Below are 24,399 nucleotides of genomic sequence, written 5' to 3' on the forward strand. Positions count from 1 at the left end.
GTAAGATCATATAAGATAGAGGGCATGAAGCAAAACAAACAGATTAACAAATTCATGACCTGCCAAACCAGCTTTGCAGTATATTGTCTGGTGTGCCCCTGCGGACTAAAATACGTGGGAAGCACCATCAATATGGTTAAATTAAGGATATTGGAGCACATGCGGGCTATAAAAAATAAGGACTTCAGCTATCCTGTAGCACGACACTTCTCTATCAAACATAATAGCAATAGGGACCTGTTGCAGTATTACTGTTTGGATTATTTACCATCAAATATTAGAGGGGGAGATCGTTTACTCAAGCTTAGGAGGCTAGAGTCACGTTACATTATTGATCTGGGAACCAAGATACCGAAAGGGTTGAACAGTGGGGAGGAGTTGGCCATCCATTTGAATAAATGAAACACTGTGATATCTGAGAATGATCTGTAAGGCACTGTCTGCAACTGTTTCGCTTTTAAACATGTCGCTTGAGCCGATACACGGCATAATTCTATGTGGGTAATACAGGACCAGCAGCCTTTTTAGAAGTCTGCATTGCCGATCCACGGCTAAATTATAACTTCATGATTATCATTTTAATTGATGAATTGTAACTATATTGAAATGTATCATAACTAGAGTTTCAAACCGATATCCTAAATTGGGTTCTGTTATGAAATAGTATAATTGTTTACCAGTATTTACTATGTTAAAATGGCTCCCATGTTAAACACAATGACGCCAAGTCCGTCCTCCATTTCCACAAAAGACACGTGACATGTGATGTTTTTAATAAAATATGGCCGCCAGTATTTTGTTTAGAACTTACGACACTGACGAAGGATGTAAATCCGAAACGCGTTTGTCATGAATAAACTGCTGTTGAGCTACAGAATCCTCGTGAGTGCTTTTCTTTCCTGAAGGATAAAAGGAGAGTTTGGAGCTGGGATTTATATCGCGGTACGCCATCGCGTTTTTGCACCCGACCAGGAAGTGCCCCGCCTATGGCGTGTGGAGGAGCGAGATATATATATATATATATATATATATATATATATATATATATATATATATATATATATATATTCACTGAAAAAACGAAAGGTTACAGGGACGTTATAGTTAGGCTGACATTTTACTAGTACAAAACCTGAAAAATTCAGCAGTTATAGTAAGCTGAGCAAACTATGACGCGTGCCCCCGCAACGCACTGCTTATGATCTCACATATTACATCATTCATGGCATGGTCAGTGACATCGCTGATGACATCTCAAATGACATCACTGATGACACTATCCACAGAATTTCTGATGTACCCACTCACACCTCAATATAACCTTTCATACACCCACTCCAACTTCTACACTAGCATTCTCATAACCATTTACACACCCATACCAGTACTTACACATCCACTTACTGATTCATATGTCTACACACACACACATCTAATCAGTTGCCAATACAGCCACTCATACACCAACTTACTCACTAATATAGTCACTGATACATCCACTCATATACCCACACAGCCAGTCACATACAGTCAATCACTCATAGAGCTACTCACACATCTACAATCATACAGCCATTTACTAAACTATACAGTTATACACACACCAACTCATGTATTCATACAGATATTAACACATACTTACCTTTACAGTCACTAATACCAGCACACATCCACCCATTCGACCACTCTCACAATCACTCAGTCACACATACAGTCACTCATATACTCCAACACTCCTATACCACTGACACATCCATTCACTCCCTACACAGCCATACAAACACTCACTTACTCATACAGTCCCTTACACATACTCACTAACCCATAGAGCCACTGACTCATCCATGCACTCATCCATACAGGCTGTTGCAAACCCCCTCACTCACCCACACAAACATTGAAACACTCATGCACGTACTCAGACAACCAGTCACTCACCCATACAGAAACTCACATACCCCACTGACAGACCTATCCAACCCCTTAGACACCAACTGACAGACATATCCAGACATTCACATAACATGGTACAGCCTCATTCACACAAGTCACTCATCCATACATTCACTCAGACACAGATATCGACTAACTCCTGAGGCGGAAAGCCGGGAGCAATGCTACCCTTTCAAAAATTACTTTTGTGTTTGTTCTTAACCTCTGGGCACTTACCCCCTTCTTCCCTCACTTCCCCTCACTGCTCTCACCCACACAGCCAATTAGGCGCTGCAGCGGGTTACGAGGAGGATCTCCGCCATCTCGTGGGAAGCCCTGGGTGATGTTGCTGACGCTAGGCCACGCCCACTCTCGCCCCTATTTAGCTGCGCCCTGAACAGCGCGCGCTATCAGATATTGACTAACTCCTGAGGCGGAAAGCCGGGAGCAACGCTACGCTTTAAAAAAATACTTTTGTGTTTGTTCTTAACCTCTGGGCACTTACCCCCTTCTTTCCTCACTTCCCCTCACCGCTCTCACCCACACAGTCGATTAGGCGCTGCAGCGGGTTACGGGGAGGATCGCCGCCATCTCGGGGGAAGCTTTGGGTGACGTTGCTGACGCTAGGCCACGCCCTCTCTTCATTAGGTTAAGAGGATGTCCCTTCCCCGGCCGTTCAGCGGACGTGCGAAGTGGGCGCGACGGCGGCGCGCCGCCAAAGGCAAGCCCGTCTGTGCCAGGCCGGGACTCGGGCCCCTCACTATGCTACTTTCCTTAATTACTCTTCTGCACAATTGCTGGCATGCAACCGCGAATGACCTATCAGCAATTCCATCTTGGCTCGCCTTAATACTCTTGGCATTTCTCAACCTAATCATACCAACTCGCCAACCCACACGTTGGGTTTACAAACTTCTGCGTCATCTTCTACCTGCTTCCAACCTCTGCCCCAGCCCCGTGCAAGTCCACCCCCCACGGCTACTGCTTACCTCCTCAAACCTGGTTTACTCCTGATTCTTTTCCTCGCTGCCCTTTCCGACTCGTACTATGTTCTTTGAGCCGAACATCCGGAGGGGAAAACCGGCGGTGGAGTGGCGATGATAGTCCGCTCCAACCTCCACTTTCAACTTCTCCCCCACCCCCCCCATTGCAGCAGTCGACTGTCTGGTTGTCCGTACTACTAACCTTGCAATCCCTCTTATCTGTGCACTTTTTTACCGCCTCCCCGGCAATGCCCCTTTTTATCCCTGCCATACAGGAACTGCTATTTTTTATAGAAACCAGGGGGACCCAAAAGGTAGCTAAGGACCAAGGGTATAAGTCATTTGAGGAAAACAAAGGTCCTGAGCAAATTTAGGGATATAAACAAATGTAATATAGAACACAATAGGTACTATATATTTCTCCTGTCCAGCCGGACCAGGAATTTATTTAATTGGAATCACAAAATAGAATTGAATACAAAGACAGCAGTTACTTAAAGTAGGGCACAGTCCTGTACCGTACTAGTGAAATAAACACAGTGGTAGAAAAAGGAATACAAAGAGAGAATTAGGAGAGAATTTTCACAGGCAAAGAAAGTGAGCAATCTGGACACTTTTTAAATCAGTGTAGGTAGTGTTCTCCAGGGTAGAGCATACAAAATGATACACAGTGGTTACATGTATGTCCACTTAAAAGAGTCGACGTTTCGATCCATTGCTCTTATTAGAAAGAATCATCATCAGGACTAAAAACAAGATTATATTGCCTGGTATAAATAATACGCCTGTTTAGAGAAAGAACAGGGAAGGAAAAAGGACAATAATGTTTTTAGAAAGGATTTGAGAGGTCAACATTTTAAAGGGTTTGTACACATTTACAGTACTCTGAACCGCAGTGAGCCTATCGGTGTTATACCTCTTATAGTGCATATGCACAGGTGAGTCGAAATGTGCACTCTACACAAAAGCAAAAAGTAATAGCACATTGTGAATCACATTGTGAAATGATCGGTTTTTACCGCGGGAATGGCTTGAGTGCGAAACGCGGTATTTAATCCTAGCGGGAGTTATTATTCCGTCCAAGCTGTTCCGTATCGGGCCGGGCGCAATTACTCATGGAGTGAAGGGAGCTAGGAACAGATATTGTGCAACAGCAGAGCCAGGAAAGATTGGCGTGAGTTTTATGGTGGGCGGGGTGGAGGCAAGCAGGTATTGGAATTGCCTTAGGTACTGTAAGGCTTACCTCGTGTTAGAGCAGAGGTCTTCAATCTGTGGGGCGCGACCCCCAGGGGGGTCGTGGAGTCCTGGGAAGGGGGTCGCAGATTCTGTTGGAGCGTGCAGCAGTTCCTGGCGTCAGGCTGATTGAGGCCGGGTGATCACGGTGGAGGCCTAATTCACGCCTCATTAACAAGTAAAGGTCTTCTGAAGACCTGTGAAGTACTCGGGTGTGCCTTTCTGTGTGTCCCGAAGCTGTTTCAGCCGGGCTCACTTACACGTGCTGGGGAGTGGGGGGGGGTGTCTGGGGGAGGAGGCTGTAGCCCTTTGAGTTCAATCAATGGACTTAGCTGTGGGGTTTATTTTTACTTTTAACGTTTTATATAGCGCTAGCTTAACCCGTAGGTATCAGAGCGCTTTACAAACACACATAGCAAACAGCAGAAGGACATTACAGTCATTGGTTCAAGTCCCACATACCTGGCGCCTGTGCAGGAGAAATGTGCCTGAAACTGTTCTTCACCGTGAGGTGTTTATACAGCCTGTCTGCCCCCCCCCCCTCCCCCTCCCAAGCAGGGAAGCACAGAGATGCCCTCCCATGAGAGAGGAAGAAGGAAGAAGACACAGAGAGATACTGACCCCACCCCCATGAGAGAGGCACAGAAAAGGTGGGTGGATGAAGGATGAATGTATGTGTGGATGGAAGGATGAAGGGTGGGTGGATGGATGGATGGATGGAAGGAAGGATGAAGGATGGATGGGTGGATGTAAGGATGAATAGATGGATGTGTGAAAAGGTGGGTGGATGAATGATGAGTGGATGGATGTAAAGATGAAAGGGTAGATGGATGGATGAAGGATGAATGGATGGATGTGTGAAAAGGTGGGTGGATGAATGATGAGTGGATGGATGTAAAGATGAAAGGGTGGATGGATGGATGAAGGATGGATGGATGTGTGAAAAGGTGGGTGGATGGATGGATGAAAGGGTGGGTGGGTGAATGATGAGTGGATGGATGTAAAGATGAAAGGGTGGATGGATGGATGAAGGATGGATGGATGTGTGAAAAGGTGGGTGGATGAAAGGGTGGGTGGATGAATGATGAGTGGATGGATGTAAAGATGAAAGGGTGGGTGGATGGATGGATGAAGGATGGATGGATGTGTGAAAAGGTGGGTGGATGGATGGATGAAAGGGTGGGTGGATGAAGGATGTATGTATGGATGGATGTGTGAAAAGGTGGGGGATGAATGATGGGTGGATGGGGGTGGATGGATGGATGGATGGATGAAAGGGTAGGTGGATGGATGAAGGATGGATGGATGAAAGGGTGGATGGATGAAGGATGTATGTATGGATGGAAGGACAAAAAGGTAGATGGATGAAGGATGGATGTATGGGTGTTATGTTATGTTATGTTATGTTATAACAATTTATTATGCGCACAGCGACTCCAGCGAAGGAGCATCCTGGCGCAGAGACACGGAGCAGACATAACACAACAAGGCGAAAAGCAGCAAAGTGCTGAACCAGGGGAGCTAAAATAGAAAAGTTTTTATGGCTCTACGAAACGACAGCAAGTCCTCTATCTGCCGAATTTCAACAGGGAGGGTGTTCCAGATTAACGCAGCTCTCACCCTGAAGGAACGGCCACCCATCCTGCTGAGCCTAAATCTGGGGACAACAGCAAGGGCCTGACCTTGCGATCGAAGGTTGCGGGTAGGAACATAGAAGGAGATAGAGTCGGCCAAGATCTCAGGGCCTATGCCTCTAAGGATTTTAAAGGTCAAACACAGGACCTTGAAGAGAATACGCTTCCTGACCGGGAGCCAGTGCAGGGAGCGGATGACATGAGACACCGGGGAGAACTTAGGAAGTCCAACAATAGCTCTCGCCGCGGCGTTCTGCACCCGCTGCAAACGAGTTAGCTCGGCCTGGTTAGCCCCCGCCAGCAAAGAGCTGGCGTAGTCCAGGCGTGAGATGATAGTTGCCTGGACCACAAGCTGTCTGGTTGGGGCGTCGAAAAACTTAAGCACCGGCCTAAGCCCTCTTAAGAGACCGAAGCAACAGGCTGCAACCTTTTTGGTGTGCCCTATGAACGTGAGGCCAGCGTCTAGCCAGACCCCGAGATTCTTCACCTCCGACACTGGGGTCGGAGTGGGGCCAAGCTCCGAGGGCCACCACTGATCGCCCCAAAGCTCCACTCCCTTCCCAACAACCATCACCTCTGTTTTAGTGGCATTAAGCTGGAGACAGTTACCTGTCAACCAGCTGGCCACCGCCTTCAAGCCGGACTGAAACCTGGGGGCATCCTGTTCCGCATCCCCGCTGAGAGTAACCGCCAGCTGTGTGTCGTCGGCATATGAGACCATGGTTAGGCCCCACTGCCTAGCGACATCAGCCAGCGGTCTCACGTAGAGATTGAACAACGTGGGACTCAGCGAGGAACCCTGCGGAACCCCCATGGCCAGAGGCTGGAACCCGGACTTGAAGGGAGGGATGGCAACACAGAAGGAGCGGTTGTCTAGGAAGGAGCGGAACCACTGTAGCGCCTGGCCACCGATACCAATCTCCTCGAGCCGCCCAAGGAGGATGCTGTGCGACACAGTATCGAATGCGGCGCTGAGATCTAACAAGATCAGCGCCGACGTCTGTCCAGCATCCAGCCTTGCACGGAGATGTTCCACCATCACCAGAAGGGCAGTCTCCGTGCTGTGACCAGCACGGAATCCATTCTGTGTGGGATCGAGGGCATTGGACCGGGCTAAGTGTTCAGACAGGGCCAGATTGACATGGGCCTCTGTCAACTTAGCTGGCCAGGGCAGCAGCGAGATGGGACGGTAGCTTTCCGGCTTAGACGGGTCAAGAGATGGCTTTTTAATAATCGGAGACACCACCGCCTGCTTCCAGCTGATGGGAACAACCCCAGTCTCTAGAGAGAGATTGACAAGAGAGCGTATAGCCACACGCCCCACAAAGGTCTGATCTCGAAAGAGCGCAGGCCTCACTGGATCAGATGGAGACCCAGATTTAACTTGCATAGCAAGTTTGTCAAACCCTTCCAGGGTGAGAGGGGGAAGAGTGAGGAGAGCGGGCTGGTAGGGTGTCTCCTTAGGGCTACCCAACGCTGTACCCGTACTCGGGAAAGTCCGATATATAGACTGGACTTTACCCAAGAAATAGGAAGCGAGGGACTCACAGTGTGTAACAGAGCTCTCAGCCGTAGAGATAGACCGCTTAGACATAAGATCTTTCACCGCCTTGAAGATGGCCTTCGACGGGTTGGTGCTGTTCCGGAACTCCTCGGCATAAAATGCCGCTCGGGCACGACAGATAGCCCGGTGATAGAGCTTGACGGACGCGACATAAGTAGCTTTTAGCTCAGCCCCATATGTCTTCCGCCAGGCCCTCTCCGCCCGTCTACAGGCTCCCTTCAGAGCGCGCAAAGCGTCATCGTACCAGGGACTTGACACTCGAGGATTGATCTTCATAGTTGCAACAGGTATCAAGGGTGGATGGAAGGATGAAGGGTGGGTGGATGGATGGATGGATGGAAGGAAGGATGAAGGATGGATGGGTGGATGTAAGGATGAATAGATGGATGTGTGAAAAGGTGGGTGGATGAATGATGAGTTAATGGATGTAAAGATGAAAGGGTAGATGGATGGATGAAGGATGAATGGATGGATGTGTGAAAAGGTGGGTGGATGAATGATGAGTGGATGGATGTAAAGATGAAAGGGTGGATGGATGGATGAAGGATGGATGGATGTGTGAAAAGGTGGGTGGATGGATGGATGAAAGGGTGGGTGGGTGAATGATGAGTGGATGGATGTAAAGATGAAAGGGTGGATGGACGGATGAAGGATGGATGGATGTGTGAAAAGGTGGGTGGATGGATGGATGAAAGGGTGGATGGATGAAGGATGTATGTATGGATGGATGTGTGAAAAGGTGGGGGATGAATGATGGGTGGATGGATGGATGGATGGATGAAAGGGTAGGTGGATGGATGAAGGATGGATGGATGAAAGGGTGGATGGATGAAGGATGTATGTATGGATGGAAGGACAAAAAGGTAGATGGATGAAGGATGGATGTATGGGTGGATAAAAGGTTGCATGGATGAATGATGGATGCATGGATGGATGTGTGAAAAGGTGGGGGGATGAATGATGGGTGGATGGATGGATGAAAGGGTGGGTGGATGAAGGATGGATGTATGGATGAAAGGGTGGATGGATGTATGGATGGAATAATGAAAGGGTGGATGGATGAAGGATGGATAGGTGAAATGGTGGATGTATGGATGGAAGGATGAAAGGGTGGATGGATGAAGGATGGATGTATGGATGGATGGGTAAAAGGTTGCATGGATGAATGATGGATGGATGGATGTGTGAAAAGGTGGGTGGATGAATAGATGGGTGGATAGGTAAAGGATGGACGTATGGATGGAAGGATGAAAGGGTGGATGGATGTGTGAAAGTGTGGGTGGATGAATGATGGATGGATGGATGTGATGAGGTCTAACAGGCGCATTTATGGTTGTCGATAGTTGTTGATGATGAGGAGTACCAGTTTCTAGAATCTTTTGTCGTAAGGGGGTCCTTACGCCTAAAAAGGTTTTACAAGGGGGTCTCGGCATCAAAAAGTTTGAAGACCTCTGTGTTAGAGGGTACATCGTGCTGGGGGTAGCATGCAGAGCAAAAACCAATTTAGGATCGCTCAGGCTATGAGTCTCAAAATTACTGTATGGAGGCTTGCGCTGTTGGGGCAAAAAGAGGGGATAAGTTAGCCCATTAAGAAAATTGGTGTACTGGTCGCCTAAAGAGCTAATGCCACAGGACCTATCAATGGATAAGCCGGTCAGCAGCTTGTTGAGGCAAGGAGGCAGCTCGGTATAAGATTACTCGTGGCTGCAAGTGGTCTTGATTGGATAGAAGATACGCTGTTGTGGAGAAATTACGGGGTTAAATTAATCAGAACTGGAGGAACATGACAGAATAGGGGCGGGAAGCCACGGTCGGGAGGGAAAGGGACTTACCGGAGTACTGAGCAATGTCAGGGTCTGTGGGCAATGATACGCCGGTATGCTCTTGCCGCCTGGTAACCGAAGCGCAGTCATATTGTTAAAGACTAGGAGCAGCAGTCAGGTGATCGCGAGCCTAGGCCACGTGCCTTAGGGAGTGTGTGAGGCGTAACTGGATGAGCATGCAAACGTGGCGGCCATTTTGGAAGGGTGAGTGATAGAGGGGATTGGGTGGTGAGGGAACAGAAGTGTGCATTAAAAAACAGCGCAAGTGGATAGAAACCACTGGTGACATTCAATTAAAACTTAATGGAGTGTAAATAGATTAAGAACTATTTAGCACATTCACATTTTTGGGACAATGCGACAGTTAGTAAGTGTGCAGTTTACATTGTCCAACTAGAGAATACATCTAGGACATTTCATCAAGGTATAAAGTTCATTTTATGAGGTCAAGTTCATTTGTGGGTTCCAGGCTAAAGCAAGGTAGTCCAGTCCTCGCTCCTGTTCAATCCGGTCCGTATGGTGTCAAATTGGATTATGCTCTTAAGTTCCTCGCGGTTCAAGAGTTGAGCTAGATTGCCACCCCTTTGTGGCAATTTAACAACCTTTAGGATTGTCCACCGAATATCATCCTCGGTATGGTTCTTTGCAGAGAAATGTTCGACCAATGGTGCATTAGGAGTCCTGCACCTAATGCGACTCCTATGCTGAAAAATACGGGTCTTGGCTTTCTGAGTTGTCTGTCCCACATACATTTTAGGACAAGGGCACAGTATTGTGTAAATAACAATATTAGTATTACAGTTGGAAAGAGATTTCAATTCAACAGCATTAATTGTGGGCCAGTGCTTGAGGATAGATTTTCTGATTTTATGCGACACAGGCGAGAAAGTAGTGACACAAGCTATCCTTTCTGATTTGTCACGTACTTTCGGTGTCAGTAAAAAAAAAAAAAAAAAAATACAGGAACTGCTAGCCACGCTTGTGGTCAATAATTCCCGCGGTACTACTATTTGGAGATTTCAATTTCTGGCCAGGTGATCCTCGCGAGGACCCCATGTCGAAAGACTGTAATGACACCCTCCACTGTATTAATTTTACCTCTCACATTTCCCTCCCTACCCACATTCACGGCCAAGTTTGGTCCACCAATCAGCCTATCTCCACCCCTACGGTTCTCCCCTGTGCCTGGTCAGACCACTCTTTGATCTCTTTCTCTCTCGACCTGGGGGTGGCCACTATTCCCTCCCTTCCCAAAAACACCTGGGCCCGAAACTGGAACCGAGTGGATCTGCCTGCTCTCTGTCGCTCTTTAGCGTCCTCATCTCCTGTTTTGGCTGACAGCTCTCCTAATTCTTAGATGGCCATCATTAACAGTTGGCTGCTTGCTGCTTGTGACCAAGTTGCCCCCCTTAGACGGATCAGAACATGTCTCTCCCATGACGCCAGCAGATGGATCAACATCAATCTTAAAACCCAGACACTTGCGGTCAGGCAGGCTGAATGCCACTGGAGGCGTAGGTACGGTCCTGATCTTAAGGCTCAATACTCGGCCATCCCTTGTGCCTATAAAAAAGCTATACTCTCAGCCAAATCGGAATATTTTTCCCAGAAGAATCAGAAGGTGGTCAATAAACCTAAAGAGATCTTTATGATCGTACATGAGCTTGCAGCTTCTGATAGAGTCGCCCTTAAGCCCATTCCCTCTCAATCCCTCTGCAATGCCCTCAACGACTACTTCACTGAGAAGATTGCCACGATTAAGCGCAGCATTCCCCGGCCTCCCCCTTCCTTCTCCTGTCCCTCACTGCCGCCGACCCTTCCTACCCTTGACCACTTCCCCTTAATTTCCAAGGAGGCCTTCCTGGCTCTGCTGGGGAAAGTCAAGGCGGGCTCTCCCACTGACCATTGCCCTGCCTATATTCTGAGGGAGATTTTCTACAGGTGCCCGGAATCCCCCCTCACTCTGCTTAACTCTTCCATCACTCAGGGAACTGTTCGAGACCTGTTTAAAGTTGCCACGGTTATCCCCATTCTAAAAAAATTGGGTGCTGACCCCACTCTTCTTTCGAACTTTAGACCCATTTCTTTGCTTCCACTCCTGGGCAAAATCCTGGAGAGCTATATTACTTCCTGTCTTTCCACCTTTATTGAAGCTAATCACCTCCTGGCCGCTAACCAGGCCCGTTTCCGCCCTGCTCACTCCACGGAGTCCGTTGTTCTCTCCGTGATGGATGAGCTCAGGAGGAGTGCTGACATCAATTCTCCTCAGGCCCTGGTCCTCCTCAATCTGTCCGCCGCCTTTGACACGGTCAACCATTCCATCCTCCTTGACCGTGTCGGGGGCGCCGGCATTCAGGGATCGGCTCTGGCCTGGCTTACCTCCTTTTTAGTGGACCGCACCCAGGCCATAATACTGGAGGGTTTTTCCGCCCACACTTGTCCAGTCTCCTGCGGGGTGCCCCAGGGCTCGTCTCTCTCCCCCCTCCTTTTCAACCTCTATATACACCCCCTTATTGCTGCTCTGCAGGAAATGGAGGTCACGATGTATAATTATGGCGATGACTTTCAGCTTATTTTTAACCTTTCCTCCTCTCCTGATTCTATTCTTACGTTCCGTTCCACTCTTACATTCATCTACGCCTGAATGAACCGTAATCAATTAAAACTGAACCCTGATAAGACAGAGTTGGTCCTGATCGGTGGCCCTTCTAACCCTTGGACTCCGGCTCTCTGGCCCCCTGCCCTTGGCTCCCCCACTTTACCCTCCACCTCTGTGAAAACCCTGGGCATTAAAGTCAGTCAAGACCTCTCTATATGCGTCCCCAGATCAGCTCAGTAGTCTCATCTTGCTTCCTGACCCTCAGAATCAACCGTAAAATTTCCCGTCTCTTCTCTGCTTAAGCCCACAAACAATGTGCATCTACCGCTACCTACGGGGCTGGCCTCTGGGGCGTAGATAAAAACATCTCACCGATACAAACTCTGGAAAATCAATTTCTAAGGTATCTTCTCGCTGCCTCAAAGGCAACCTCTGTATATAAAATGCACATTGAGCTGGATCTCCCGTATATAACAGATACTATAAAAACTGAACCCCCCCTTCTCTGGCACAAAATTTGGACTACCCATGAGACTGCTTTTAATAGAGAGGTGCTACAAGACATTATTAAATTGGAAGGGGCCAAACATTTTAAACAAACTAATTGGTTGAACTATGTGAGAAATTTCTTTTTTGAGATCGGGCACCAAGAGTGGTTTACAGACCCATCGTCACTGGAAAACATCTCGCGAAAACACCTGAGAAAGACTTTAATGGACCATCTGGAAACAGTCAGATGGAACAAACAAAAACTTTCTGACACCATTCTGTCATATCAAAGGGTGACACCTTATAAGGGCCTTCAACCATACCTATCATCAGATTTTCCGTGCTACTCAAGGATGTTACTCACTAGATTCAGAATGGGCTCTTTTTATCGATACGTAACATTCCCAAAATGCAATGACTGGTCACGGATCACCTGTCTCTGTCCCTGTGATACCACTTCACAACAATCCAATATTCACACCATCCTTTTCTGCAAGTACTACGGGATTTTGAGAAAAGCCCTATTATTACCCTTACTAAAGAGATGGAATATCCGGACATGTAAAACTGCTTTTGAGCGTCTACAGGAACTTGAGGATAAGGAGGTGACAACCAAAATGGAACAGTTTTTAAAATTAGTGATAAAATTTAGGAAAACTTTAGATTGAGACTGGAGATAGTGATTACGCCTCTTTGTCTTTTATCTGTCTTTTTTAACGTAGATGTTTTTAACTTTCCCCGAAGCTTTGTATGAAATTTTAAACTGAAACATTCTCAATCATTTGCTATATAAACGTATTTTTAAACTATGTATATGAAGGTATGCTTATATGATATTTGTCTAAATATCGAATAAAGCTTAATTTGAACCTTTGAACCTATCATCTTGGCCATTTATTTATTTATTCATTTATTTATTTATTTATTTATTTATTTATTTATTTATTTCCTTATATAGCGCCTGATTCAATTCTCAAAGGGATATCTCTGCGCTTGTGCTTCTACTGGTTAGTCTCTATCAGAGTTTTTAGCTGTTTTATAAGAAAAGTTTTACCTAAGGCAGGGTAAAGAGATAGGTTTTTAGGTTTTTCCTGAAGGATTCAAGGCTGGTAATTTGTTTCAGCACAGGGGGTAGGGAGTTCCAAAGGACAGGGCCTTTGTAAGAAAGGGCCTGACCTCCCTGTCTGGCTTTTCTAAACCTTGGAACCTGAAGCAATTGGTGGCTACTGGAACGTAAAGTACGTCCAGGGGTGTATGGAACACATTTTTCCTTTAAGTATCTGGGTCCAGTGCCAAACAGGCATTTATGTATGGTACAACATATCTTAAATTTAACATGCTGCTTTACCGGTAACCAGTGGAGTTGGTGAAGAAGGGGACAAGAGGGAGTTCTGGGGGGGGGGGCATTGAGAACTAGCCTCGCTGCAGTGTTTTGGACCACTTGTAATTTTTCAGTTGTTCCTCATTGGCCGAGATGTATAGGCCATTACAGTAGTCCATCCTACTTATTATTAAAGTCTGAACAAGCGTTTTCCTGTGGTTGTCGGGCAGAAATGGAAAAACGCGCTGAAGCAGCCCAACCACACGGAAGCATGCATCTGTGACTTGGGTAGTGTGTTCCTTAAGTTGGAGTGCTTGATCCAGCCGTATACCAAGATTTTTGACTATTTGTTTCGGACTTGGGACAGGTCCTAACTCTAAGGGCCACCAATCTGGGGACCACATTAGAGTTGCCCTCCCAAACAACATGACCTCAGTTTTGGTCACGTTGCATTGGAGGCAGTTCTGTGCCATCCAGTGTGCCACTGCTCTCATTTCGTCCGCAAATGATTTTTGGATTGCGGGTGTGAGAGTATGGAAAGGAAATAAAAGCTGGGTGTCATCGGCGTATGACACCGGGGTGAACCCATAAGATTTTATAATGTTTGCCAAGGGGGCCACATACACGTTAAAAAGCGTGGGGCCATGATTCTATCTCGCCTGGACTATGGCAACGGCATGTATGTTGGTATTCCCGCATACGAGCGCCGTTGCTTGCAGCTTATCCAAAACCAGGCAGGCCGCCTCATTTACAGACTTATGAAATTCCATCACATTTCTCCCCTGCTAAAGACCCTTCACTGGCTTCCCATCTTGGAAAGTCCTCTATCGGTCGGTACAGCTCCTGACTTCATTAGATCAAAGATCAGGGCCTATGTCCCTAGCAGAAGCCTTCGCTCCTCTACCCAGATCCTCCTTAGCGTACCTCACTACCGAAGGAAAAAACTTGGCGGTTCTAGCTTTTCTACCCTTGCCCCCCCTTTTCTGGAATGCACTTCCCTTCACCATTAGATCCATTTCCATCTACATGGACTTTCGCAAAGCTCTTAAAACTCACCTCTTTACCCTAGCTTACCCACTGTAGTTCCTCCCCTGCCTCCCTCAGGTTAGTTTTTCTGCAGCGCCAAGAAACCGTTTGGTAGTAGAGCGCTTTACAAAACACTTCAACTTCAACTTCAACTTCAGTTTATTATTCACTTATACAGTTACTCAAGCACCCACTGAATCATCCACTTACGCACTCATACACCCACTGATTCACCAATACACCTTTGTATTTATATTAAACACTCATAAATGTTTTCAAAAACACGACATTTGAGATATCATCAGTGATGTCAATCAGTGATGTCACTGACCATGTGATGAGTGATGTAATATATGAGGTCATTAGCATTGCATTGCAGAGGCATGAGTTATAGTTAGCTCAGCTAACTATAACTGCAGAATTTATCTGGTTTTGTACAAGGGAAATGTCAGCCTAACTATAATGTCACTGTAACCTTTGTTTTTTTCAGTGAATTTCTATGTTAAAAAAAATTATATTTCCTAACTATAATGTCCTTGTAACTTTGTTGTTTTCAGTGAATTTCTAAGGTTTTTTAAATGCTAATTCCTAACTATAACCTCCCAGTAACCTTTGTATTTTTTCAGTGAATTCTATTGGGTTTTTTAAGTAGTAATGGTCTTTGCAAAGTGGTGGGGAAAGAGGGCGGGGCCTCTGACCAGCTCTAAGAAATCCTGCTGTGTAGGACTTACAGAAATTACCAGGAGGGCTTCTTGCTCCCCAAGGTCCCTTAGCATCCAAGAGAACTAATTGTTTAACACATGTAACAAAAACAAAAAAAAAACTATTTCAAGAAAATAACTTTCAACATCTAAACTCACGAATAGAGCACAACTGCAAAAAAACCATCAAACTACCCATTTTTACCCAACCTCACAGGAATCAAAAACTGCTCCTCAACTAGCACAATGCACACTATGAGAAAAGATCCACTGCAGAGGGACGAGCAAGAAATACTCATGTGGGATGATGTCCATGGTCTATCATCTTAAACTCTAACATAGAAAACATCTTTAACTGGCAATCCAGTTGAGGGAAACTGGAGGACCATCTACATCAGTGGCACCAGCAATAATTCCCACCCAGAAAGTCCTTTGAGAGGTGCAGACTACTGCAATAGATATGGCTCCAGAGTTTTCAAGGATGGCCACGCACAAAACCACCAAAGAAAATTCACAAACAAAACAGAAAATCGTGTCACAGAGAGCTAAAGGAATATCATTGGGAAATACACTTTTCAACAAAAAAATTAAAAGAGCACACCCATTTATCTATCTTGAACATCCTTTAAGAGGAGTTCATAGTGAGCAGATTTGGGCAATGCAAAGTATGTCACAAAACCTTTTTGCCGAACTACGTCCATGATCTACTATCCAAAAACATGCCAAAGCAGTAGTGTAAAAGCAGCAAGAAAGCAATCCAAGGCTGAAGGTTCTTGAACTTCAATACCAGCCACAACAACACTGGGGAAGAGAGTACCTTCAGAGGTCCAATCTCAACTTTTAGATTTGCCGGATGGCATCATACTGCAAGGATTGTAAAGCCTTAGTGAGTGCTGGAGGGCAGTCCATAAGAGCCCACTGCAATGCTGCAAAGAATCATAAATGTGGATCATTTTTTAATTTTGGGCCCTTCATAGTTTTTCTACTTTAGCAAGTATTATATTATGCTACAAAATGGGTATCCAATAGCTATGTGTTGGTTATTTTATTATCTTCTAATTTATTCTAACACTACTTATATATAACTTGCTGTAGGGACAAGTCAAAGCGTTCCTCTCTAAATAAATGGCAGTTATCATTATTTACTTTTTCACTTTTTATGGTTTAAATCTTTTTATTAAATTTCAAAGTGTCAAGCATTACAATAGTCGCCAACTACATCCAGCCGCCGGTGGGTATTGGTCAGTTTGACTAATAATAAGAGGAGAGAAAGAAGAAAATAGAATAGAAGAAGAGGGGTACGGAGAGTTATTCCTGGCATGTGTGCGAGGTGGACCCAGTGGGTTTCCAATCTGTAGACTAGGCAGGGGAGGCAAATGATGGCCTAGTCCTGCGGGTGGGGTCTATTAGTGAGGCACAGCACTCTGAGGTACTTTGGGCAGGTGAGTACCTTGAATTCATCATACAGAGATGCAATGGTGGACCCCCATGTTTTGTCAAATTTAAGGAGGGAGTGTGTAAGACCTGCTGTCATCTTTTCAATACCCCAAATAATTCCCATAGCATGTATAGCTAATCCAGGGAGGAAGGTATCTTTGCCGTGCCCCATCTAGCCAGTAATACCTGCTTAGCTGCACCCAGCGCTAGCGTAATCGCCCTGCCCCACTCAAATCTGAGAGGGTACATCAAGGCATTGGGTAGGCCCAGGAATATGAATGAAGGGAGTTGGTAAATCGCGTCTATGTCACGGAGAGTTACCTCCAAAATACCTGAATTTCCGGGCATGCCCAAAGGATATGTGTGAGCATGCCCAACTGACCACAGATACACCAACATAGTCCGCCCCCACCAGTTTCCATTTACGTAGCCTTACCAGCGTGTTGTACCAATAGTGAGCAATCTTTAGGAACATCTCTTTCCCCGCTGTACTACATGAAGATGCTCTGGCACTGTGCACGATATCACTCCACTCCTAGGGAGACAACTCATACTCCAATTCTGACTCCCACCGATGCTGCATGGGGGATTTACCAGCCTGTCTGGGGGCATTTAAAAAGGCATAGATGTCTGGTAAAAGTCTTTTGTCAGACGTCCTAATGACAAACACTTTCTCAAGTTTTGTTAATAGGTGGCCGGTGTGGGGGCACACCTGTGGCTGGGTAACCCAGTGATGAAGGGCCAGCTACTGCCAGGATGCCTTACGGGGAACCCCGTAAACTTCTGTGATTCTGTCGAATGCCAGAACCCCATATTCATCAAACAGATTACAAATACGTTTACAGTTGGCCTCCTGCCAGTGGAGAAATCCATTAACAGTGTGAGCAGGGGGAAGTCGGGTTGTCTATAAAAGGGGTCAGAGGAGACATCGGGTGGACAGGCCGCAGGGCACCAGTACTCTGTCCCACACCGCCATGGTGGCTCTCAGAACTAGTGAGATATATACTCCACAGAGGGGATGTCGGAGGGGAAGCCAGGGGACCTTCCAGATGTGCATGCCTGCTATCAAGCAGTCTGTGAAACCCCAATGTCTCTCCGACCCCAGTACATACCATTTGAGCATGTATCTGAGTTATGCCGCTTGAAAGTATTGTTCTAAGCATGGGACTCCCAACCCCCGTCTTCTTGTTTGAGGTATGTCAAGTGTCGGGCCATTCTCGGTTTATTACCCCCCAAACAAAGGTGCAGATGAGGTTTGGCATCTGTGCTAGCATATGGGAGGAGGGCTCAGTGGTAGCGTCTGCATCACGTACAAGATCCGTGCGAGGGTGGTCATCTTGATGGCCACTAAGCAGCCCTGCCAGGAAAAGGTGTGTTTCTTCCAACTCTTGAGATCATGCTTAATGCCGGCCAATAGGGTAGAAAACTTTGCTAGCACCTTTTTGGTCATGGTGGGAAACACCTGCAAGACCAAGTACTGGACGCCCTCCGTAGCCCACTGAAATGGGAACCGTGCCGGGAGAGCCAGTTGCTCTGCGTGAAGGAGGGTCAGACTAAAGGCTTGGATTTTATAGAAATTCACTTTAAACCCTGAGGTGAGAACAAATAGCTCAAGTTCCTCCATCAAGGGGCCCAGTGAGAGTTCTGGTTTGGTTAAAGATAGGACCACAACGACTGTGTACAGTGAGATTTTGTATACCCTATCACCCATTTTAATCTGCGACTGGTCAGGAACGATTAGCCATGCATATGGGGTCCAACCTAGCTGACAGATTGCTTGTGAAAATCTTGAGATCAACGTTGAGCAATAAATGGGGCAGTATGAAGCACCGTCCATAGGGCCTATACCTAGTTTCAGGATCACCACGACCTCTGCCATAGTCATAGTTGGTGTCAATCTTCCTGTGTCACTAAAGAAATTAAATAGGCGGACCAATACCGAAGCCAGGTCCAGAGCAAAATGCTTTATAAAAATCAGTTGGTAACCCATCCTCCCCCGGGGCCTTTCAAGTAGTGAGGCCTGCTATAGCTTTTAGAACTTCGTCCATACGAATGTCCGCATCTAGGTTGATCGCCTCTGAGTATGGGACATCTGCCACATATTGTCTGGCAGCCTCAGGATCCTAGTCATCTGCACTGTTAAGCTCGTATAAAATGACTCAAATCTGCCCGCTATGTCATCATCAGAGATTAAAACTTCCCCCAGGGGAAGCCTAAGTTGGCCAATTCTATGGGCATTCATCTGCGCCCGCGACAGAGTCGCCAGGAGTCGCCCGTTTTATTACCACCCACGTAATAAAGCTGTTTGGTCCTCAGGAGCGAGTAATCTGCCTGGTCGTAGTTGTCCAGGGCTTTCAGCTACTTTCTAGCACCATTAAGCCATCTCCTGACCTCGACAGCTCCGGTCCTACAACAAACCCCCTCCTTGACCTGTGATTCCAGGTGTTCCCTTTTCTCTTTTCTGTCCCTATTGACTCCCACCGCTATAGCAATGCAGCGACCACGGATGACGGCTTTAAAATCGTCCCATAGAATGTCAAGAGAGGATACCCCATCCTTGCTAAGCTCAAGATATGTCTTAGGTCCCGATGTAGGTGGCTCATTACCGGTCGGTAAACCCGAAATTCGGTAAATTTCAGGCTTACCGACCGGTATTGAGCCATGTCCAATGTAGGTGATGATTCGGTAAATACAAAATCAGTATTTACCGATTCTGTATTTACCGAATTATTATTTACCGACTCGGGTATGTAGGAAGCACATTTAAGAGTGCTTATGTGCTTTAAGGATTCATTATTTACCACCAACTACAAGTTGGTGGTAAATATCGAAAACCTTTGAAAAAGCAATTTTGTGCTTTTTCAACAGTGCCGTGTGGCAGACATACATGCCCTTAAGGCATGTATGTGTGCCACATGTGCACACATGCACGATTAAGGGGTGCAACAGGGTGTCAATGTGACACCCTGCCACCCTTGAAAGTGATCCCCCTATTACCAATTCGGTATTTACCAAATCGGTAATAGTGAATGGCTTCAAATTCATTCCTATGAATGGGAATTACTGAAATGGTGATACCGAATATTTCCGAATCGGTAATATTTACAGAATTTTTTTGCTACATACCATTTGCCAATTCTGAAATACCGAATCGGTAAAATTCACTATTTAAGAATCGGTAAATAGTATTTACCTACATATGGCCCTTACACTTTTCCTGTATATCCTTAATGTTGGCCTCATAGGCAAGCAGTTTAGAATTAAGTCTCCATCGTTTCCGGCCCCGGGGCCCCCCTGAATCCAATCTAATTGGGGAGTAGTCCAAAAGGCACCAGTCCCTATCGATGCAGCAGTAGTGGCCCTGGTTACCCTGGGGGACGTCAAAAACCAGTCAATGCGGGCAAAGCTGTTGGGTTCAGCCGTCTCCACACATCCTCCAACCCCAGATCATTCAATCTTTACTGCATGGAGTCGGAGAGCGCCCCAGAGTGGCCTTGTCGCACTATGGATTGGTCATACTGCGCGTCATGTGTTATGTTAAAATCCTCCTCTATTATCAAGTCTCCATCTGGGGAATTCAGAATAGCACTCTAAGTGTCACTAAGAAACACCTTCTGTCGCTCATTTGTACTGTATACAGAGGCAATGGTGTAGATATGGGAACCCTTGGCTACTCTGACCACCAGCGCCTGCCCCGTCACCTCAACCTGTGTACCCACCACCTTGCCCTAAAAGTGTGCAGCAAGGAGGACAGCCACCCCACCTTCTTATCCCCCGAGGAGAAGTATTGCCTGTCAAACCAGCTGGATTGGAGATGCTTCCAGTCCGCTCACAGGAGGTAGGTCTCCTAAAGCACACAAATTTCACTGTCCATTTCCTTCAGAGGTGTCAACAGCGCCCAGTGTGATGGGTGCGGTCCAACACAATTTCTTTCTCCACCAGCCGTGGTGTTACATGTTTGAAGAATCGGACCACCCAGTCCTCTTGCTTACCCCCATCAGTGGGGAGAGGAACACCCTTAATGTGGATATTGGATCTGCAGTAGCAGTTTTCAAAGTCTTCTAGTCAGAGTAACAGCCCCTCGTTGCGATCTTTAAGCTCCAACAGTTCCTGGGTTTGCTCGGTAATCTCCTCCTCCCGTAGGTCGCCACTTGGCTCCAAGGAATTCACACGGTTCCCCAGTTCCTGCATCTCCGCTCAAACCTGCTTCATATCTGTGGTGACTTCTCTGCGCAATCCAGTGGAGTCATCTCTGAGGGTCCCAAGTATTCGCTCTAAGAAGCCACGGTGATTGGCTCGTCCTCCTGACTTCCCCCCAGCACCATGTCAGCTTCTGAGCCTGGATGACCTTGCTGGTCTGCCTTTTTGGACCCCGACTTCTGTAGGAGGTCCTTGATCGAAGGATCTTTTTTCCCCTGGAGGGCGGTCATCTTCAGCGGCCCTGCAGTTCAGGTAAGTGCGGTATTCCCCCCAGACAGGTCACCCCAGCTGCTCCTGTGTTATGGGTGTCTGCGGCTTGGTACTGCGCAGCTACCCGGGACCTGGCAATGTGTCCCTATCTGGGGTCAGTTATTCCTGGGCACACCTCGGGCTCTTTCTGTCTGTGGGTCTGCCCGTGCTGGGCTGGGTCCAAAGTGCCGGACCAATTGTGTTGACGGGTCACCTCATTGTCCGGGCCTCCTCATGTCCACCCTACTGCCTGAATATGTGTGGGGTTCAAGGCCCAAGACTAGGCCAGTATTAATGTGTGCTGCCTTGCTCGCAGACATCCATCTCAAGAGGCTGCATGCCTCCACCGCTGGAATAGGGGTAGAAGAAGTCCTGGGGTCTCAGTCTGCCACCCCTGAGAGAGCTCACTATGCAGGGGCCTGTCTCATCTCGGGGGTGGTTCAGCGCTGTCTGAGCAGGCATCTCCAATCTGCTCATTCCTGGGGCCTCCTCCTGTCTCTCAGTCCCAGCAGCACTATGTGATCACCTTGTAGTTTACGTTACTCCTGTGCAGTCCTTCCTCAGGCTGCAGTGACAGGCCCAACTGTCATGACACCTGTGCTCTGCATCAGGGCCTACCAGCCGCACCACTCAGGATCCTGCACTGCCACATAGTGCCAAGCAGTGTCGAGATCTTCAGGGTACCAGCACCCACCGCTGATCTCTTGGCGTCACAAAGAGGGACACACATGGGCCACCAAGGCCATGGGTACAGCATGAGGCCGTCTTTCACCTGGGCCTGCCTCCACCATGCAGAGCCGATGCACGGCCCGATAGCTCCAGGCACTGGACACTCAGATCCCCAGCGGCTGCTACAGAAACAGCTCCTTGTTGCGACCTTTAAGCTCCAACAGTTCCTGGGTTTGCTTGGTAATCTCCTCCTCCCGTAGGTCGCCACTTGGCTCCAAGGAATCCACATGGTCCCCCAGTTCCTGCATCTACGCTCAAACCTGCTTCATCTCTGAGGGTCCCAAATAGTTCCTCTAACAAGCCCCGGGTGATGACCTCGTCCTCCTGACTTCCCCCCGGTGCCATGTCCGCTTCTGAGCCTGGAGGACCTTGCTAGTCTGCCCTTTTGGACCCCGACTTCTGTAGGAGGTCCTTGATCGAAGGATCTTTTGTCCCCACGAGGGCGGTCATCTTCAGTGGCCGTGCAGCACAGGTAAGTGTGATATTCGCCCCAGAATCGGGCCTCCGGGGGCTCCCAGGAGTGCTTCTGCAGTTTCACCTGGGGTGTGGTGGATTTCCCTGTAAGCAGGCTCTTCCCCGCTTGAAAGAGATGGCGGGGGAACAGCAATTGCGTGTTCGGATGGTGGTTGGATGCAGTTTGGCCAGCCTCGGTGAGCAGAGCTCCCAGGAATACACTGCTACTCTGCCGCCATCTTGGCCATGCCCCCCTTTTTTCACTTTTTAAATACGAGTCAACACTCAGTGTTTACATTTTCTAGTGAGTGCATCGACAACATATACAAACATACACTGGTTTGTTGGACCACACTGTGTAAAATTTTGTAATCTCTTCTTCAAAACTATCAATTGTAATATCTGTGTCATGTTCTACAACTCCTCTTATAAACTCTTCATTTTCCCTAGAATCCTGCTGAGGAACAAAGAAACAAAACCTCACATTATCACAAACATTTTCTACATCTGCCACAGTAGCATACACAGGTGCTGTATTAATTTCTCCTAAACATTATGTAAGAATTTTGACATAGTACAGCCTCCTAACTAAAGTACACATTCTTGAGTGGTGTACAAATATTATCCTGAAATGAGGAAAAGTGCTTTGGCACACTTTGTTTGATAAACTAGCTAGTGAGTAACCCTGAAAATGTGTATGCTTTCTAATCTTGTAAGGATTCAATCCTTGAAAAACACATATTTTCAGTTTTAAATTTCACATTGGAAATATATGTAGAAATGTCCTTAATATATCAATGAATTGCTGTTGAATACTACAAACACTAATGCGATTCCATTTCTATACAGGCGCCTGACTCTGCCTTCCTTGTACCTGTTATCCAATCATTTTGGCTCATGTTGCCCCTGGATTCAAGCTAGCCTGGCTGATGAGGGGTGTTACCCTGAAACAAGTCCCATGATTCTTGCTTACAGTTCAATGAAGACCTAGCTTGGCAGTTCAGGCTGGACTGTTTTCATGAAGGACAGGGTCAAGACTGATTTGCATCTGACTGAGTCTGATCTGGGGTGGCGAAGTGAACTAAAGAACGATGATGGATTCAACCCAGATCTGTCACTGGGGGTGAGTGTCTGAAAAGTTTCAGCGCTCCGTCCATCTCCTTGTGTTTGCTTTATTCACCCTAAGTTGGCAGGGTATGCCCAGATGTAGGTCTCTTTCTAACTTTGCCACTAGATTCAAGCAAGCCTAGCTGATGAGGAGTGTTACCCCAAAATCAGTCCCAGGATGCTTGTTTCGGGTCCTTGTTTGGCAGTTCGGGCTGGACTGCTATCATGAGGGACAGGGTCAAGACTGATTTGAATATGGCTGGGTCTGAACTGGGGTGGCGAAGTGAGCTAAAGAATGATGATGGATTCAACTCAGTTCTGTGACTGGGGGTGAGTGTCTGAAAAGTTTCAGCGCTCCGCCCATCATCTCCTTGTTCTTGCTTCAATAACTTATTCTACATTTGTAGGTACCATTACCTCTTTCGCTATAAGAGTGCCATTCTTCATTTCATAACATCGTTCTCGGTACTCAATAGCATGAACCAACTCTATTATCCTGGAGATAGGTTTATTCATTAAAGAAAGATTCTGTACTAGAATTATGCATGAATTCTCCACTAAAAACTGTACAAAAGCTACTATTTATAATCAAAATAAAAGCTTTCACCTTCAGTGCAAAAACCTTATAAACTACTCTCCCATCTCATTCTTTCTGTTTCACTGCATATCTCCTTTTTCTATACTTATTATTTCTCAGTAGATTTATAACTATTCTACTACAAATCCTCCAAGCTCATATATCCTTAAACTGTTTCTGTTTCCTGGTTAAGCTGTATACATCATTGTTACACTATTTCCTGTTCTTGCTTTATAGAGTTTGTCCATTGTTATTCTTTCTCACAGTTTGAATTTTATATTTATTATTTCATTATCTTTGAAAATGCCCACATATATTTTTCAGAAATGCGTTTACCCTCTT

The sequence above is a fragment of the Lissotriton vulgaris genome, chromosome 2_2 (assembly GCF_964263255.1).
Source record: "Lissotriton vulgaris chromosome 2_2, aLisVul1.2, whole genome shotgun sequence".
In the NCBI taxonomy this organism is placed as follows: domain Eukaryota; kingdom Metazoa; phylum Chordata; class Amphibia; order Caudata; family Salamandridae; genus Lissotriton; species Lissotriton vulgaris.